Source organism: Mesoplodon densirostris, chromosome 6 (assembly GCF_025265405.1).
Source record: "Mesoplodon densirostris isolate mMesDen1 chromosome 6, mMesDen1 primary haplotype, whole genome shotgun sequence".
NCBI lineage: Eukaryota > Metazoa > Chordata > Mammalia > Artiodactyla > Ziphiidae > Mesoplodon > Mesoplodon densirostris.
The window spans coordinates 98,076,928-98,090,903 of NC_082666.1; positions in this window are offsets into that span (position 1 = coordinate 98,076,928).

Here is a 13,976-nt window from a genome sequence, read left to right on the forward strand (position 1 = left end):
GGTCAATACCTATCTCCCAACTCATCTGACCACCATCACCCCATGGCTTCCCCCACTTGGTGTCCATACGTTTGTTCTCTACCTCTGTTTCTCTATTTCTGCCCTGCAAACCTGTTCATCTGTACCATATATCTAGGTTCCACATACATGCATTAATACAGAATATTTGTTTTGCTCTTTCTGACTTACTTCATTCTGTATGACAGTCTCTAGATCCACCGACTTCTCTACAAATAACCCAGTTTCATTCCTTTTCATGGCTGAGTCATATCCCATTTTATGTATGTACCACATCTTTATCCATTCATCTGTCTGTGGGCATTTAGGTTGCTTCCATTACCTGGCTATTGTAAATAGTGCTGCAATGAACATTGTGGTGAATGTGTGTTTTTGATTTATGGTTGTCTCTGGGTATATGCCCAGAAGAGGGATTGCTGGATCCTATGGTAATTCCATTTCTAGTTTCTTTAAGGAAACTCCATACTCTTCTCCATAGTGACTGTATCAATTTACCTTCCCACCAATAGTGGAAGAGGGTTCCTTTTGTCCACAACCTCCCCAGAATTTGTTGTTTGTAGATTTTCTGATGCTGCCGATTCTAACAGGTGTGAGGTGATACCTCATTGTCATTTTGATTTGCATTTCTCTAATAATTAGTGGTGTTGAGCAGCTTTTCATATGCGTCTTGGTCGTCTCTGTGACTTCTTTGAAGAAACGTCTATTTAGATCTTCTGCCCATTTTTGTATTGGGTTGTTTGTTTTATTAATATTAAGCTGCGTGAGCTGTTTATATATATTGGAGATTAAACCCTTGTCCATTTTTTCGTTTGCGAACGTTTTCGCCCATTCTGAGGGTTGCCTTTTTCCATTCCAGTTTTTTTTTAACCAAAAAAGAAAGAAAGCAAAAGAAGCAGAACACTAATGTGCGTGAAATATGCCTCTTGAAACTGTCGTTTTGAAATATGGACGTCTTTTGAACTTTTTGGTCGATATATGACCCCAGGATTTGTTTTCAGGGCAGGTGTCATTTACAGGCCTGCAATGATTTGGAATATCCACTGACCATTAGCGCTGGGATTAAAGCTGCTGTTGTGTGAAACGGCCACAAGGTGGCAGCAGTTCTCCCTTAGCAAATCTGGTTACCAGGGCAACAGAGCCTCAATGGAAGCCTGTTCTAGATTGGAATTTAGAATGGAATGTGCCAGGAGAAAGCCCCTCAAGTTTGTCTCACTACTTCTTTTTCGTGTTTTTAATTTAATTTTTAATTTTTTATTACAGCAAGTTTGATTACAACGTTTGCTTGTTGTAGGTGTGCAAGATGTGGTTCTGTTACACATATACATATGTCTGTTCTTCCTGGGACCCTTTTCCCATGTACGTTATGACAGAATGTTGAGTAGTCTTCTCTTGGCATTCCGTAGGTCTTTGGTGATTATATATTTCACCTGTGTTTGTATATGTCTCTTAACCCCAATATCGTAATGAATCCAATCCTCACACCTTTCCATTGGTGAACCATAAGTTTGTTTAATGAATCTGTGATTGCCCTTCTCCGTAGAAATATCTGCCCTGGTATCCGTTTTTAGGTAACACCTATAAGTGATATCCTACGATATGTGTCTTTCACTTTCTGACTTACTACAAGTCACGTGATTACCTGTAGACTCATCTACGGGGCTGCAAATGGCATTGTGCTCTTTTTTTCCTTGGCTAATATTCTGTCTTAGCGAGGTCCATTTTCTGCAATGTGATTCCCTGAGGGCTGAGGATTAGCTGACCTGGGCAGCCTGACCCTGCCGGCAAGCCCTCCCTAGGTGTGCCTGGGTTGAGTTCAATAGAAACAGCACTCCAGGCAGCAATAGCCCCTGCAGCTGTGCCTGACTCCATATTCTCTGCCCCGTCAGCAGTCTCGGGGCTGTGCTGGTGGGAGGGTGTGAGGGTCCATGGCTTTGTTGGTGGCCCGGTGTGAGTGGGGCTCTGCTGGAATTTCTGAAGGAGTTGCCAGGTTGCCACCTGTAAAGAAGAGGATGTGTCACCCATAACTTCCACTGGAATTTCTCTCCGGGCTGAGGTGAGGGAGGAAAAAAAGGAGTGGGGGCCGGGACAGGAGTGGTATCTCAGGCAGGGAAATGGAAAGCTTCCAGAAGAGCGCCCGGGGCCAGGACCATCCTGGCTGGCCTGCAGGCACCAAGTTGGCCAGCGTGCTGTCGCTGGTGTGGCTCCACGGCCCTTCCTCTAGGCTTTCAAGCCCTTGTACATATTCAGGTGTTTTACCTGGGAAGGGTGGGAACAGTTCAGCAGCAGCTGGCCTGGGGCTCAGCTCACGTTTACTCACAGAGGCCTCGGCACTGTTCCCCAGCTTTGCAATCATGACGCTCCTTGCGTGGGGGGGCCGGGCTGCTGGCTGTATGGGAGATGATTCCCCACCTCTGACCAATCTCAGAATTGTTTACCGCTGGAACAAGTGCCCTGATAGGGTTTTCCTCTGTATAACTGCTGGGTACAGGATTTGTTTTTTTTTTTTTGGTTCAAGTTAGAAGTTATTCATCTTTTATGTATTTATTGATATAAGCATGGAAATAATTCATTCATAGAAATACATCTGTGTGAAGGGAAGAACTTTTTTTCTGTTTTATTTTTAAATTTCATTTCTAAAAATTTTGAAGTTTAATTATATTTATTTTTCTATACAGCAGGTTATTATTAGTTATCTATTTTATTCATATAAATATATACAGGTCAATACCTATCTCCCAACTCATCTGACCACCAACACCCCATGGCTTCCCCCACTTGGTGTCCATACGTTTGTTCTCTACCTCTGTTTCTCTATTTCTGCCCTGCAAACCTGTTCATCTGTACCATATATCTAGGTTCCACATACATGCATTAATACAGAATATTTGTTTTGCTCTTTCTGACTTACTTCATTCTGTATGACAGTCTCTAGATCCACCGACTTCTCTACAAATAACCCAGTTTCATTCCTTTTCATGGCTGAGTCATATCCCATTTTATGTATGTACCACATCTTTATCCATTCATCTGTCTGTGGGCATTTAGGTTGCTTCCATTACCTGGCTATTGTAAATAGTGCTGCAATGAACATTGTGGTGAATGTGTGTTTTTGATTTATGGTTGTCTCTGGGTATATGCCCAGAAGAGGGATTGCTGGATCCTATGGTAATTCTATTTCTAGTTTCTTTAAGGAAACTCCATACTCTTCTCCATAGTGACTGTATCAATTTACCTTCCCACCAATAGTGGAAGAGGGTTCCTTTTGTCCACAACCTCCCCAGAATTTGTTGTTTGTAGATTTTCTGATGCTGCCGATTCTAACAGGTTTGAGGTGATACCTCATTGTCATTTTGATTTGCATTTCTCTAATAATTAGTGGTGTTGAGCAGCTTTTCATATGCGTCTTGGTCGTCTCTGTGACTTCTTTGAAGAAACGTCTATTTAGATCTTCTGCCCATTTTTGTATTGGGTTGTTTGTTTTATTAATATTAAGCTGCGTGAGCTGTTTATATATATTGGAGATTAAACCCTAGTCCATTTTTTCGTTTGCGAACGTTTTCGCCCATTCTGAGGGTTGCCTTTTTCCATTCCCGTTTTTTTTTAACCAAAAAAGAAAGAAAGCAAAAGAAGCAGAACACTAATGTGCGTGAAATATGCCTCTTGAAACTGTCGTTTTGAAATATGGACGTCTTTTGAACTTTTTGGTCAATATATGACCCCAGGATTTGTTTTCAGGGCAGGTGTCATTTACAGGCCTGCAATGATTTGGAATATCCACTGACCATTAGCGCTGGGATTAAAGCTGCTGTTGTGTGAAACGGCCACAAGGTGGCAGCAGTTCTCCCGTAGCAAATCTGGTTACTAGGGCAACAGAGCCTCAATGGAAGCCTGTTCTAGATTGGAATTTAGAATGGAATGTGCCAGGAGAAAGCCCCTCAAGTTTGTCTCACTACTTCTTGTTCGTGTTTTTAATTTAATTTTTAATTTTTTATTACAGCAAGTTTGATTACAACGTTTGCTTGTTGTAGGTGTGCAAGATGTGGTTCTGTTACACATATACATATGTCTGTTCTTCCTGGGACCCTTTTCCCATGTACATTATGACAGAATGTTGAGTAGTCTTCTCTTGGCATTCCGTAGGTCTTTGGTGATTATATATTTCACCTGTGTTTTTATATGTCTCTTAACCCCAATATCGTAATGAATCCAATCCTCACACCTTTCCATTGGTGAACCATAAGTTTGTTTAATGAATCTGTGATTGCCCTTCTCCGTGGAAATATCTGCCCTGGTATCCGTTTTTAGGTAACACCTATAAGTGATATCCTACGATATGTGTCTTTCACTTTCTGACTTAATACAAGTCACGTGCTTACCTGTAGACTCATCTACGGGGTTGCAAATGGCATTGTGCTCTTTTTTTCCTTGGCTAATATTCTGTCTTAGCGAGGTCCATTTTCTGCAATGTGATTCCCTGAGGGCTGAGGATTAGCTGACCTGGGCAGCCTGACCCTGCCGGCAAGCCCTCCCCAGGTGTGCGTGGGTTAAGGTCGATAGAAACAGCACTCCAGGCAGCAATAGCCCCTGCAGCTGTGCCTGACTCCATATTCTCTGCCCCGTCAGCAGTCTCGGGGCTGTGCTGGTGGGAGGGTGTGAGGGTCCAGGGCTTTGTTGGGGGCCCGGTGTGAGTGGGGCTCTGCTGGAATTTCTGCAGGAGTTGCCAGGTTGCCACCTGTAAAGAAGAGGATGTGTCACCCATAACTTCCACTGGAATTTCTCTCCGGGCTGAGGTGAGGGAGGAAAAAAAGGAGTGGGGGCCGGGACAGGAGTGGTATCTCAGGCAGGGAAATGGAAAGCTTCCAGAAGAGCGCCCGGGTCCAGGACCATCCTGGCTGGCCTGCAGGCACCAAGTTGGCCTGCGTGCTGTCGCTGGTGTGGCTCCACGGCCCTTCCTCTAGGCTTTCAAGCCCTTGTACATATTCAGGTGTTTTACCTGGGAAGGGTGGGAACAGTTCAGCAGCAGCTGGCCTGGGGCTCAGCTCACGTTTACTCACAGAGGCCTCGGCACGGTCCCCCAGCTTTGCAATGAGGATGCTCCTTGCGTGGGGGGGCGGGCTGCTGGCTGTATGGGAGATGATTCCCCACCTCTGACCAATGTCAGAATTGTTTACCGCTGGAACAAGTGCCCTGATAGGGTTTTCCTCTGAATAACTGCTGGGTTCAGGTTTTTTTTTTCTTTTTTGGTTCAAGTTAGAATTTATTCATCTTTTATGTATTTATTGATATAAGCATGGAAATAATTCATTCATAGAAATACATCTGTGTGAAGGGAAGAACTTTTTTCTGTTTTATTTTTAAATTTCATTTCTAAAAATTTTGCAGTTTAATTATATTTATTTTTCTATACAGCAGGTTATTATTAGTTATCTATTTTATTCATATACATATATACAGGTCAATACCTATCTCCCAACTCATCTGACCACCATCACCCCATGGCTTCCCCCACTTGGTGTCCATACGTTTGTTCTCTACCTCTGTTTCTCTATTTCTGCCCTGCAAACCTGTTCATCTGTACCATATATCTAGGTTCCACATACATGCATTAATATAGAATATTTGTTTTGCTCTTTCTGACTTACTTCATTCTGTATGACAGTCTCTAGATCCACCGACTTCTCTACAAATAACCCAGTTTCATTCCTTTTCATGGCTGAGTCATATCCCATTTTATGTATGTACCACATCTTTATCCATTCATCTGTCTGTGGGCATTTAGGTTGCTTCCATTACCTGGCTATTGTAAATAGTGCTGCAATGAACATTGTGGTGAATGTGTGTTTTTGATTTATGGTTGTCTCTGTGTATATGCCCAGAAGTGGGATTGCTGGATCCTATGGTAATTCTATTTCTAGTTTCTTTAAGGAAACTCCATACTGTTCTCCATAGTGACTGTATCAATTTACCTTCCCACCAATAGTGGAAGAGGGTTCCTTTTGTCCACACCCTCCCCAGAATTTGTTGTTTGTAGATTTTCTGATGCTGCCGATTCTAACAGGTTTGAGGTGATACCTCATTGTCATTTTGATTTGCATTTCTCTAATAATTAGTGGTGTTGAGCAGCTTTTCATATGCGTCTTGGTCGTCTCTGTGACTTCTTTGAAGAAACGTCTATTTAGATCTTCTGCCCATTTTTGTATTGGGTTGTTTGTTTTATTAATATTAAGCTGCGTGAGCTGTTTATATATATTGGAGATTAAACCCTAGTCCATTTTTTCGTTTGCGAACGTTTTCGCCCATTCTGAGGGTTGCCTTTTTCCATTCCAGTTTTTTTTTAACCAAAAAAGAAAGAAAGCAAAAGAAGCAGAACACTAATGTGCGTGAAATATGCCTCTTGAAACTGTCGTTTTGAAATATGGACGTCTTTTGAACTTTTTGGTCAATATATGACCCCAGGATTTGTTTTCAGGGCAGGTGTCATTTACAGGCCTGCAATGATTTGGAATATCCACTGACCATTAGCGCTGGGATTAAAGCTGCTGTTGTGTGAAACGGCCACAAGGTGGCAGCAGTTCTCCCGTAGCAAATCTGGTTACTAGGGCAACAGAGCCTCAATGGAAGCCTGTTCTAGATTGGAATTTAGAATGGAATGTGCCAGGAGAAAGCCCCTCAAGTTTGTCTCACTACTTCTTGTTCGTGTTTTTAATTTAATTTTTAATTTTTTATTACAGCAAGTTTGATTACAACGTTTGCTTGTTGTAGGTGTGCAAGATGTGGTTCTGTTACACATATACATATGTCTGTTCTTCCTGGGACCCTTTTCCCATGTACATTATGACAGAATGTTGAGTAGTCTTCTCTTGGCATTCCGTAGGTCTTTGGTGATTATATATTTCACCTGTGTTTTTATATGTCTCTTAACCCCAATATCGTAATGAATCCAATCCTCACACCTTTCCATTGGTGAACCATAAGTTTGTTTAATGAATCTGTGATTGCCCTTCTCCGTGGAAATATCTGCCCTGGTATCCGTTTTTAGGTAACACCTATAAGTGATATCCTACGATATGTGTCTTTCACTTTCTGACTTAATACAAGTCACGTGCTTACCTGTAGACTCATCTACGGGGCTGCAAATGGCATTGTGCTCTTTTTTTCCTTGGCTAATATTCTGTCTTAGCGAGGTCCATTTTCTGCAATGTGATTCCCTGAGGGCTGAGGATTAGCTGACCTGGGCAGCCTGACCCTGCCGGCAAGCCCTCCCCAGGTGTGCGTGGGTTAAGGTCGATAGAAACAGCACTCCAGGCAGCAATAGCCCCTGCAGCTGTGCCTGACTCCATATTCTCTGCCCCGTCAGCAGTCTCGGGGCTGTGCTGGTGGGAGGGTGTGAGGGTCCAGGGCTTTGTTGGGGGCCCGGTGTGAGTGGGGCTCTGCTGGAATTTCTGCAGGAGTTGCCAGGTTGCCACCTGTAAAGAAGAGGATGTGTCACCCATAACTTCCACTGGAATTTCTCTCCGGGCTGAGGTGAGGGAGGAAAAAAAGGAGTGGGGGCCGGGACAGGAGTGGTATCTCAGGCAGGGAAATGGAAAGCTTCCAGAAGAGCGCCCGGGTCCAGGACCATCCTGGCTGGCCTGCAGGCACCAAGTTGGCCTGCGTGCTGTCGCTGGTGTGGCTCCACGGCCCTTCCTCTAGGCTTTCAAGCCCTTGTACATATTCAGGTGTTTTACCTGGGAAGGGTGGGAACAGTTCAGCAGCAGCTGGCCTGGGGCTCAGCTCACGTTTACTCACAGAGGCCTCGGCACGGTCCCCCAGCTTTGCAATGAGGATGCTCCTTGCGTGGGGGGGCGGGCTGCTGGCTGTATGGGAGATGATTCCCCACCTCTGACCAATGTCAGAATTGTTTACCGCTGGAACAAGTGCCCTGATAGGGTTTTCCTCTGAATAACTGCTGGGTTCAGGTTTTTTTTTTCTTTTTTGGTTCAAGTTAGAATTTATTCATCTTTTATGTATTTATTGATATAAGCATGGAAATAATTCATTCATAGAAATACATCTGTGTGAAGGGAAGAACTTTTTTCTGTTTTATTTTTAAATTTCATTTCTAAAAATTTTGCAGTTTAATTATATTTATTTTTCTATACAGCAGGTTATTATTAGTTATCTATTTTATTCATATACATATATACAGGTCAATACCTATCTCCCAACTCATCTGACCACCATCACCCCATGGCTTCCCCCACTTGGTGTCCATACGTTTGTTCTCTACCTCTGTTTCTCTATTTCTGCCCTGCAAACCTGTTCATCTGTACCATATATCTAGGTTCCACATACATGCATTAATATAGAATATTTGTTTTGCTCTTTCTGACTTACTTCATTCTGTATGACAGTCTCTAGATCCACCGACTTCTCTACAAATAACCCAGTTTCATTCCTTTTCATGGCTGAGTCATATCCCATTTTATGTATGTACCACATCTTTATCCATTCATCTGTCTGTGGGCATTTAGGTTGCTTCCATTACCTGGCTATTGTAAATAGTGCTGCAATGAACATTGTGGTGAATGTGTGTTTTTGATTTATGGTTGTCTCTGTGTATATGCCCAGAAGTGGGATTGCTGGATCCTATGGTAATTCTATTTCTAGTTTCTTTAAGGAAACTCCATACTGTTCTCAATAGTGACTGTATCAATTTACCTTCCCACCAATAGTGGAAGAGGGTTCCTTTTGTCCACACCCTCCCCAGAATTTGTTGTTTTTAGATTTTCTGATGCTGCCGATTCTAACAGGTGTGAGGTGATACCTCATTGTCGTTTTGATTTGCATTTCTCTAATAATTAGTGGTGTTGAGCAGCTTTTCATGTGCGTCTTGGCCGTCTCTGTGACTTCTTTGAAGAAACGTCTATTTAGATCTTCTGCCCATTTTTGTATTGGGTTGTTTGTTTTATTAATATTAAGCTGCGTGAGCTGTTTATATATATTGGAGATTAAACCCTTGTCCATTGATTCGTTTGCGAACGTTTTCGCCCATTCTGAGGGTTGCCTTTTTCCATTCCCGTTTTTTTTTAACCAAAAAAGAAAGAAAGCAAAAGAAGCAGAACACTAATGTGCGTGAAATATGCCTCTTGAATCTGTCGTTTTGAAATATGGACGTCTTTTGAACTTTTTGGTCGATATATGACCCCAGGAATTGTTTTCAGGGCAGGTGTCATTTACAGGCCTGCAATGATTTGGAATATCCACTGACCAGTAGCGCTGGGATTAAAGCTGCTGTTGTGCGAAATGGCCACAAGGTGGCAGCAGTTCTCCCTTAGCAAATCTGGTTACCAGGGCAACAGAGCCTCAATGGAAGCCTGTTCTAGATTGGAATTTAGAATGGAATGTGCCAGGAGAAAGCCCCTCAAGTTTGTCTCACTACTTCTTGTTCGTGTTTTTAATTTAATTTTTAATTTTTTATTACAGCAAGTTTGATTACAACGTTTGCTTGTTGTAGGTGTGCAAGATGTGGTTCTTTTACACATATACATATGTCTGTTCTTCCTGGGACCCTTTTCCCATGTACGTTATGACAGAATGTTGAGTAGTCTTCTCTTGGCATTCCGTAGGTCTTTGGTGATTATATATTTCACCTGTGTTTGTATATGTCTCTTAACCCCAATATCGTAATGAATCCAATCCTCACACCTTTCCATTGGTGAGCCATAAGTTTGTTTAATGAATCTGTGATTGCCCTTCTCCGTGGAAATATCTGCCCTGGTATCCGTTTTTAGGTAACACCTATAAGTGATATCCTACGATATGTGTCTTTCACTTTCTGACTTACTACAAGTCACGTGATTACCTGTAGACTCATCTACGGGGCTGCAAATGGCATTGTGCTCTTTTTTTCCTTGGCTAATATTCTGTCTTAGCGAGGTCCATTTTCTGCAATGTGATTCCCTGAGGGCTGAGGATTAGCTGACCTGGGCAGCCTGACCCTGCCGGCAAGCCCTCCCTAGGTGTGCCTGGGTTGAGTTCAATAGAAACAGCACTCCAGGCAGCAATAGGCCCTGCAGCTGTGCCTGACTCCATATTCTCTGCCCCGTCAGCAGTCTCGGGGCTGTGCTGGTGGGAGGGTGTGAGGGTCCATGGCTTTGTTGGTGGCCCGGTGTGAGTGGGGCTCTGCTGGAATTTCTGAAGGAGTTGCCAGGTTGCCACCTGTAAAGAAGAGGATGTGTCACCCATAACTTCCACTGGAATTTCTCTCCGGGCTGAGGTGAGGGAGGAAAAAAAGGAGTGGGGGCCGGGACAGGAGTGGTATCTCAGGCAGGGAAATGGAAAGCTTCCAGAAGAGCGCCCGGGGCCAGGACCATCCTGGCTGGCCTGCAGGCACCAAGTTGGCCTGCGTGCTGTCGCTGGTGTGGCTCCACGGCCCTTCCTCTAGGCTTTCAAGCCCTTGTACATATTCAGGTGTTTTACCTGGGAAGGGTGGGAACAGTTCAGCAGCAGCTGGCCTGGGGCTCAGCTCACGTTTACTCACAGAGGCCTTGGCACTGTCCCCCAGCTTTGCAATCATGACGCTCCTTGCGTGGGGGGGCCGGGCTGCTGGCTGTATGGGAGATGATTCCCCACCTCTGACCAATCTCAGAATTGTTTACCGCTGGAGCAAGTGCCCTGATAGGGTTTTCCTCTGTATAACTGCTGGGTACAGGATTTGTTTTTTCTTTTTTGGTTCAAGTTAGAAGTTATTCATCTTTTATGTATTTATTGATATAAGCATGGAAATAATTCATTCATAGAAATACATCTGTGTGAAGGGAAGAACTTTTTTCTGTTTTATTTTTAAATTTCATTTCTAAAAATTTTGCAGTTTATTTATATTTATTTTTCTATACAGCAGGTTATTATTAGTTATCTATTTTATTCATATACATATATACAGGTCAATACCTATCTCCCAACTCATCTGACCACCAACACCCCATGGCTTCCCCCACTTGGTGTCCATACGTTTGTTCTCTACCTCTGTTTCTCTATTTCTGCCCTGCAAACCTGTTCATCTGTACCATATATCTAGGTTCCACATACATGCATTAATACAGAATATTTGTTTTGCTCTTTCTGACTTACTTCATTCTGTATGACAGTCTCTAGATCCACCGACTTCTCTACAAATAACCCAGTTTCATTCCTTTTCATGGCTGAATCATATTCCATTTTATATATGTACCACATCTTTTTCCATTCGTCTGTCTGTGGGCATTTAGGTTGCTTCCATTACCTGGCTGTTGTAAATAGTGCTGCAATGAACATTGTGGTGAATGTGTGTTTTTGATTTATGGTTGTCTCTGTGTATATGCCCAGAAGTGGGATTGCTGGATCCTATGGTAATTCTATTTCTAGTTTCTTTAAGGAAACTCCATACTGTTCTCCATAGTGACTGTATCAATTTACCTTCCCACCAATAGTGGAAGAGGGTTCCTTTTGTCCACACCCTCCCCAGAATTTGTTGTTTGTAGATTTTCTGATGATGCCGATTCTAACAGGTGTGAGGTGATACCTCATTGTCGTTTTGATTTGCATTTCTCTAATAATTAGTGGTGTTGAGCAGCTTTTCATGTGCGTCTTGGCCGTCTCTGTGACTTCTTTGAAGAAACGTCTATTTAGATCTTCTGCCCATTTTTGTATTGGGTTGTTTGTTTTATTAATATTAAGCTGCGTGAGCTGTTTATATATATTGGAGATTAAACCCTTGTCCATTGATTCGTTTGCGAACGTTTTCGCCCATTCTGAGGGTTGCCTTTTTCCATTCCCGTTTTTTTTTAACCAAAAAAGAAAGAAAGCAAAAGAAGCAGAACACTAATGTGCGTGAAATATGCCTCTTGAAACTGTCGTTTTGAAATATGGACGTCTTTTGAACTTTTTGGTCGATATATGACCCCAGGAATTGTTTTCAGGGCAGGTGTCATTTACAGGCCTGCAATGATTTGGAATATCCACTGACCAGTAGCGCTGGGATTAAAGCTGCTGTTGTGCGAAATGGCCACAAGGTGGCAGCAGTTCTCCCTTAGCAAATCTGGTTACCAGGGCAACAGAGCCTCAATGGAAGCCTGTTCTAGATTGTAATTTAGAATGGAATGTGCCAGGAGAAAGCCCCTCAAGTTTGTCTCACTACTTCTTGTTCGTGTTTTTAATTTAATTTTTAATTTTTTATTACAGCAAGTTTGATTACAACGTTTGCTTGTTGTAGGTGTGCAAGATGTGGTTCTTTTACACATATACATATGTCTATTCTTCCTGGTACCCTTTTCCCATGTACGTTATGACAGAATGTTGAGTAGTCTTCTCTTGGCATTCCGTAGGTGTTTGGTGATTATATATTTCACCTGTGTTTGTATATGTCTCTTAACCCCAATATCGTAATGAATCCAATCCTCACACCTTTCCATTGGTGAACCATAAGTTTGTTTAATGAATCTGTGATTGCCCTTCTCCGTGGAAATATCTGCCCTGGTATCCGTTTTTAGGTAACACCTATAAGTGATATCCTACGATATGTGTCTTTCACTTTCTGACTTACTACAAGTCACGTGATTACCTGTAGACTCATCTACGGGGCTGCAAATGGCATTGTGCTCTTTTTTTCCTTGGCTAATATTCTGTCTTAGCGAGGTCCATTTTCTGCAATGTGATTCCCTGAGGGCTGAGGATTAGCTGACCTGGGCAGCCTGACCCTGCCGGCAAGCCCTCCCTAGGTGTGCCTGGGTTGAGTTCAATAGAAACAGCACTCCAGGCAGCAATAGGCCCTGCAGCTGTGCCTGACTCCATATTCTCTGCCCCGTCAGCAGTCTCGGGGCTGTGCTGGTGGGAGGGTGTGAGGGTCCATGGCTTTGTTGGTGGCCCGGTGTGAGTGGGGCTCTGCTGGAATTTCTGAAGGAGTTGCCAGGTTGCCACCTGTAAAGAAGAGGATGTGTCACCCATAACTTCCACTGGAATTTCTCTCCGGGCTGAGGTGAGGGAGGAAAAAAAGGAGTGGGGGCCGGGACAGGAGTGGTATCTCAGGCAGGGAAATGGAAAGCTTCCAGAAGAGCGCCCGGGGCCAGGACCATCCTGGCTGGCCTGCAGGCACCAAGTTGGCCTGCGTGCTGTCGCTGGTGTGGCTCCACGGCCCTTCCTCTAGGCTTTCAAGCCCTTGTACATATTCAGGTGTTTTACCTGGGAAGGGTGGGAACAGTTCAGCAGCAGCTGGCCTGGGGCTCAGCTCACGTTTACTCACAGAGGCCTTGGCACTGTCCCCCAGCTTTGCAATCATGACGCTCCTTGCGTGGGGGGGCCGGGCTGCTGGCTGTATGGGAGATGATTCCCCACCTCTGACCAATCTCAGAATTGTTTACCGCTGGAACAAGTGCCCTGATAGGGTTTTCCTCTGTATAACTGCTGGGTACAGGATTTGTTTTTTCTTTTTTGGTTCAAGTTAGAAGTTATTCATCTTTTATGTATTTATTGATATAAGCATGGAAATAATTCATTCATAGAAATACATCTGTGTGAAGGGAAGAACTTTTTTTCTGTTTTATTTTTAAATTTCATTTCTAAAAATTTTGAAGTTTAATTATATTTATTTTTCTATACAGCAGGTTATTATTAGTTATCTATTTTATTCATATACATATATACAGGTCAATACCTATCTCCCAACTCATCTGACCACCAACACCCCATGGCTTCCCCCACTTGGTGTCCATACGTTTGTTCTCTACCTCTGTTTCTCTATTTCTGCCCTGCAAACCTGTTCATCTGTACCATATATCTAGGTTCCACATACATGCATTAATACAGAATATTTGTTTTGCTCTTTCTGACTTACTTCATTCTGTATGACAGTCTCTAGATCCACCGACTTCTCTACAAATAACCCAGTTTCATTCCTTTTCATGGCTGAGTCATATCCCATTTTATGTATGTACCACATCTTT